At 46.9% G+C, this 6,072-nt stretch overlaps 1 non-coding gene across 1 annotated transcript; it reads left to right on the top strand.

Moving 5' to 3' along the window:
• Positions 1 to 3,893: 3,893 nt before the first annotated feature.
• On the top strand, positions 3,894 to 4,084 carry LOC136971228 (U2 spliceosomal RNA). The gene has a single exon (XR_010880123.1). It is a non-coding gene; the product is annotated as a U2 spliceosomal RNA (small nuclear RNA).
• The last annotated feature ends 1,988 nt before the right edge of the window (positions 4,085 to 6,072 follow it).

Consider the following 6,072-nt stretch of genomic DNA (forward strand, 5'->3'; position numbering starts at 1 on the left):
CTTCCCAAGGTACTCTTCCTGCCAATGCACCCCCTACCCAGACCGACACTTCCGCCTCTCCTGCCACATCCAACGTTATGGCCAACATCGACCAAGACCCTGTGAATGAGGACAACACCATAGCCGTCGACACCCAAGCTCCGTCACCGGCAAGCTCCAGCGACGCCCCGCCCACGCTGGCGCGACGCCCACGTCGCCGCAGACGTCGAGCCTCATCTACTCTACTGTCGACCAGCCAGCAGTCTACTACTTCAAGCGGAAACACACCTGACTTACAGTGCTCTTCACCGGCCCAGCTGCCATCAACAACGACGCTCCGTCGCCCGTCGACTCCAGTGACGCCCTACCTCCTCTAGTGCGTCGCCCACGTCGCCGCAGACGTCGAGCCTCATCCTCGTCGTTACCAGCCAGCCAACAGCCTGCCACTTCCGCTGCCAATACAACCACCGTCCAGGTAAGGCCTTTAATCCCCAGGTCTCCTGTTGAACCGTCAAGCCCGGCTAGTCCACCTACAAGACCCATTGGCACTGAACCCAGCAACACGGCCAATGAGCTCACGGTGCTGCCCCACTTCCTGCCACCAACAGCATCCTCCGCCCGCATTAAGCCTGGATCTCGCGCCTCCAGTATCCCCTAGGCCCCTACTTGAGTAATACATTGGTGTGACCGCTTTAATGTTGCCGTTGACGACGACATGCTAGACGTAATGGTGGAAGATCTCGTCAGCCTCGCGCCAAACATTTGCGCTGTTTCAGACACTACCTATCCAGACCGACCAACATCCCACCTCTCGCACCCCCATAGCCGAAGATGCCAGGAGGTTACAACAGTTATATCGGCTCAACAAAACGAAAGCCATGGACCACATTATTAGCGGCCAGCCCCACTACTGTAGGATTGACAGCCAACAGCTCCATACCTATTTCAGCAAACTCTATGCCAGCGAACCACGTAGCTGCCTGCCTACTCCCGACTTTGTCCCTCCTGGACCTCGCCCAGAGTTCACCAACCCGCTGGCAGTCGCCTTCACCCCATCTGAAGTTAGCGCCCGCTTCAGGAAGTGTCGTAACACTGCACCTGGCCCAGATGGCCTACGATACCACCACTGGACTCGCGTTGACCCTCATGGCCACATCTTGAACAGTGTTTTCAACACAGTTCTGCGGACCTGTTCAATCCCCTCCAGTTGGCAATCATCAAACACGATCCTAATCCACAAAAAGAGTGACCATGACAACATTGAGAAACTGAAGGCCCATCGCCCTATCGAACACTTTAGGTAAGATCTTTTTCAGCTTGCCTGTCCAGCAGACTCCTCGCCTGGTGTACTGAGAACAACATCATGTCCAATGCTCAGAAGGGCTTCCTCACGCACGAGGACTGCTTGGACCACAACTTCCTTCTGCAGTCAATTATCCAGGATGCCAGAAAAAAACACAAAAACTGTCACATCGCCTGGCTGGACATTCGAAACGCTTTTGGTTCTGTCCCGCACACCACCATTATCCGCTGCCTTCAGTGGTGCGGTTTACAGGAGGAAAGTACCAAGATCGTGGAAAACCTTCTCCGCCACTGCTTCACTAAAATCCGGAATAAAACAGTGGATATACTGAAGCCATTCCCATCCTCTCTGGAGTCAAGCAGGGGTGCCCTTTGAGCCCTCTGCTCTTTAACATTGTTACAGAAAACCGCAATCCGGAGCATCCAGCAACTACAAAAATGGCTACGACCTCGCTGGCGAAAACATCAGCATCTTGGCCTATGCCGACGATCTGGTTCTCGTCAGCCCAACATCCAAGGGACTCCAGAGCCAGCTAGACCGCATTTCCAACTGGGCTGACTGGGCCGGCCTTCAGTTTAACCCAGGTAAGTGTGCCACCCTTTCTATTGCAGGAAAGTCTCACTGTACCAGCAACGATGTATTCCAACGGCAGCAGACCACCATCTCACCCCTAGAAGAGGGCAACTCTTACACTTACCTGGGCATCCCACTGGGTTTACGACGCATCATACCAGAGAAGACATTATCACGAAACTCCAGGATGACATCCGCCTCCTCGATGAATCTAAACTGGCACCCTGGCAGAAGTTAGATGCCATTAATACACTCCTTCTGCCCAGGCTCACCTTCCACCTGCTGCTGGGTTCCAACCCCAAAAAACGGCTCGACAATCTTGATCGCCAAATCAAGAAAGCCGCGAAACGTTAATTAAACCTCCCGCAGCGTGCCAGTGCGGAGCTAGTCCACATCCCCTACGACCATCGGTGGAGGCAATATCACCCGCTGTAGCACCCTATCCGATATATGTGAAATCACCCACGGGGTTCATCTCTCCTCTCATCCAAAGACCCAAAGGTAAAGGCTATCGCCCTTAGCTTTCTACGTAGCGTCGTCCGCAAGCGGATCCGACGAGACCCATCGGATGACGACCTTTGCACCTACCTGAACGAATCCATGGTCAACGACTTCGGCTATGACCCTGCTGATATCATCTCAACATGAACCCGTCTACGGAAAGCCACCCGCAGACTACAAAAATCCATGGACATTACCTGGACACGCATCGATGACACCATTACCATCTCGTCCAACTACCTGCCCATCCCTAGGCACGCCATCTCCAAAGTCCTAACTGGTCTCGCCAAAAAATCTCTTCTCAACAATCTCCTCAGGAAAACCGGACCAGGGGAAAACGTACAAACTTACTGCCCAGCATCCCGCTAGCAACCATTTTGTATGGGATGGTAAGTATACCGCTTTTGCTGATTGGCGTTTCATTCACAGGGCCCGACTCAGCGTCGTTCCACTGAATGGCCACCGCCGATTTGGCAACTTTTCGACTAAATGCCGCAGATGTGGCTACCAAAGAGAAACCCTGGCCCACGTCCTGAATCATTGCCGCCGCAACTTACATCTTGCCACCGAACGCCACAACGCGGTCCTTAGAAAACTTTACCGTGCCATTAACGACCCCAACATCTCTGTTAGATGCAACCAGCGAGTACCAGGGTTTGACGACAACTGCCGCCCAGACCTGGTTGCCACAAACGAAACTACAAATACCGTGACCATCCCGTTTGAGAATGGCCACGACGCTTTCAATCAGGCAAGGAACATAAAGACCAGTAAGTACGCCGCACTCACCCATTTCTTCAGAGCCCAGGGCTATGACACCTTCTGTAATGCCTTTGTCATCGGCTCATTGAATGAATATGACCCAGGCAACATCGCAGTCCTCCAGCGCCTGGGCATCGGAAAGAAATATTCCAAGACCATGACTAGACTCATGGTTAGCGACAGCAAACGTTGGAGTAGACACATTTACCTCCACCACCTCGGATTTGAGTTACCAGTCGGAAACCATACCGTCTCTCATCGCAGAACTACCACTGCCACCCCAGACCCCCGCAGTAATCAGCAACTAAATTTACTTGGACTCTCCACCTGCTGGCACCACCACACTTTGGCTCCTCTGTGGAAACCTGCGTTCAGACCCGTGGCATATTCCTCCTCCCTGGAGTCTGAGCCCCAATACCGTCGGTGCCACTTTTCGCACCTGGATCAGTACCATCATGGGACGGGATCAAGCGCAGGTAACCACTGCTGGAGGCCTTCTCCCGGTTTTCAAGACTGTTCTCCTGGCCAATGTGCCATTGTCATATATCTCCATTCTCTGTATATATTTAGCTGGCATTGTGCCCATGTTACGCGCTGTTTACATTCCTTGTCGCAACTTTATTAGCTGGCACCTTGAACCCATGTCGCGATCTCTCTCACAGACACTTATGTGTCTCTGTACATATTTTTGGCTGGCATTTTTCTGAGCCCATGTCGCGATTACCTTGTTTATCAACTGCTTCATTTTAATTCTCCTTTTATACCCTAAAAACTTGTACATTTTATTAGAATTTAATAAATCGTTTTAAACTCTGTTCTTATCAGCATGATATCTGATAGGGCCCACATCAGGGGCCTTGCAAATATCATCTGATTTTTGGAAATAGGCGGGGAACAAGGGCTTGCTCCTTCCCGGCCATGGGTTGCCCGAGTATTGCACTACATCTCGGAGATAGCCCACCCCTTTGGAGGAAATAAATAAAAAAAAATTAGAAACAGACACAAATTAAGAAAAGAAAGAATTATTTCTCAACGTAATGTTTCTCAAGCTGATAAGAACAGAGTTGAAAATATTTTTATTAAAAATATTTTTACACTCCCTGTATTTTATTTCATGTGGCAGAATCGAACAATTAATACTACATGGCGGCAAGTAGTCACTGTGCAGCGATTAACAAATAAACATTAAACAACGAAAAGCAAAAAAATTATTTCCCAAAAAATTCGAAAAAACCAATTTTTTCGAAATTTTCCATATGCAAAAAATCGAAAACGGAAATCGGCTGTTTTCGTACAATAGATACACACGCTTGGAACTTTTTCAGAAGGGAGAAACAATTATATACTCGAACTTGCATCAGTACCACGATTACGCACCGAGACAAATACTGGGGGCGTTTTCCTCCCTCTGGCTACTGATGGTCGAAAGGATTATTTGGCACCTATCTACACTTTTAAATGCGCTATCCAGTTACTTCCTGAAGCTTTTATCATCTCACCATTCTCCTCCTTGCCTGATTTTCTGCGCAAAAACTGCTCCGTACGAAATGACATCACCGAAAAGGACATAGGAAATGAAAAAGACGTCTCCACACTTGGCGCGTCAGCACTTTTGATCTGTTTTTTATCGCTTCTCGGCCTTATGGCTCAGATCAATACTTGGAATCTGTTTCGTTAAATTGACTTGTCAACTTAACATTGTTATTTTCTTACAGATTTGCCGACTTTCTGTGGAACTGTTTTTGGAAGACTTACAGTGTGATAGACTTTATTGGACTTGTTTGGACGTTTGTATTGGATTTTATTTCCCCTTTTGGTATTTTTAAGCTTTCTACAGCCGTTTTGGTGAGTTTTTTGATTTTAGTGTTTCTTCTGACTTTTTACTAACTGTTCGGCTTTCCTGCCGAAGCCGCACGATGGGGGAGCCATCCCCATTGGCGAGCTGTTCGTCAATGTCTTGAGAGGCTCTGAGTGGTAAAGAAATTCTTCCCCCCACTTGTGAAGAGTCTGTCCCTATTCATTGAGACAACGATGTGGAAGTGCCTAGTTCTGTCTCCCCAATGGAATTGCCGACAGAGGAGTTGGAAGTAACTACGAATCTGAAAAAATAAAAAGTATTCTGTTATAAAATCAGTAAGAATACTTTGTAAAGAGAGATTGATACGATGGAACTCATATCGGCAGGTGAAGCAAAAATCAACAGCCCGGGAAGTGTCAAAAAGAGTGTGTTACAGACCACGAGGAATTGTAGAAATTGGTTTGGCAACGATCGAGTTAAAAGAGAAACTTGTTGGACAAAAACTACAAATTAAAGATAAGTCTTATAATGTAGAAAGTTTAGAAAGCGATTTAATTGTTCTAACTATTCGTTACGCCCCTTATGAACTCGATGAAAGTTTAGTTAAGGAAATACTAGGTAATTACGAAAAAATAGTTAATGTTAATATAAGTAATATCCCTAATACCGATGTACGAACAGGTACGATACGGGTAACATTAATAACTCGAGAAACGAATCCCAACTTTTATGGAAGTATTTAATCGACAAATACAAATTTATTATGTCGGTAGTAGAAAGAGTGTCTGCGATGTGGTGATATAAATCATGAAGTTAGAGAATGCCCGGTTAAACTGTGTCACAGGTGTGGTAGTAGTACCCACCTGATTAGAGATTGTAAAGCATGTTATAACTGTACAACAAATACATGGGAAAACTGAAAAATGTCCATCACCTTTGTTTTCTGAGATTTGTAAACGGGGCCCTAGAAAGATTAGTTTAGAAAGGAGGCGGGAAAGACGTTTGGAAAGATGGAAAAGGAACATGAAGAGAAAGAAGATAATGAAAGAGAACAAGAACGTAGAATAGAAACTAGAAAGGATGTTGTTTAACAAAAAAAATAATTATAGTTGAACAAAAAATAGATGAAAATAAAGAGACAGAAAATGATTGTGAG

The sequence above is a fragment of the Centruroides vittatus genome, unplaced genomic scaffold, assembly GCF_030686945.1.
Source record: "Centruroides vittatus isolate TY-2023 unplaced genomic scaffold, ASM3068694v2 contig_237, whole genome shotgun sequence".
In the NCBI taxonomy this organism is placed as follows: domain Eukaryota; kingdom Metazoa; phylum Arthropoda; class Arachnida; order Scorpiones; family Buthidae; genus Centruroides; species Centruroides vittatus.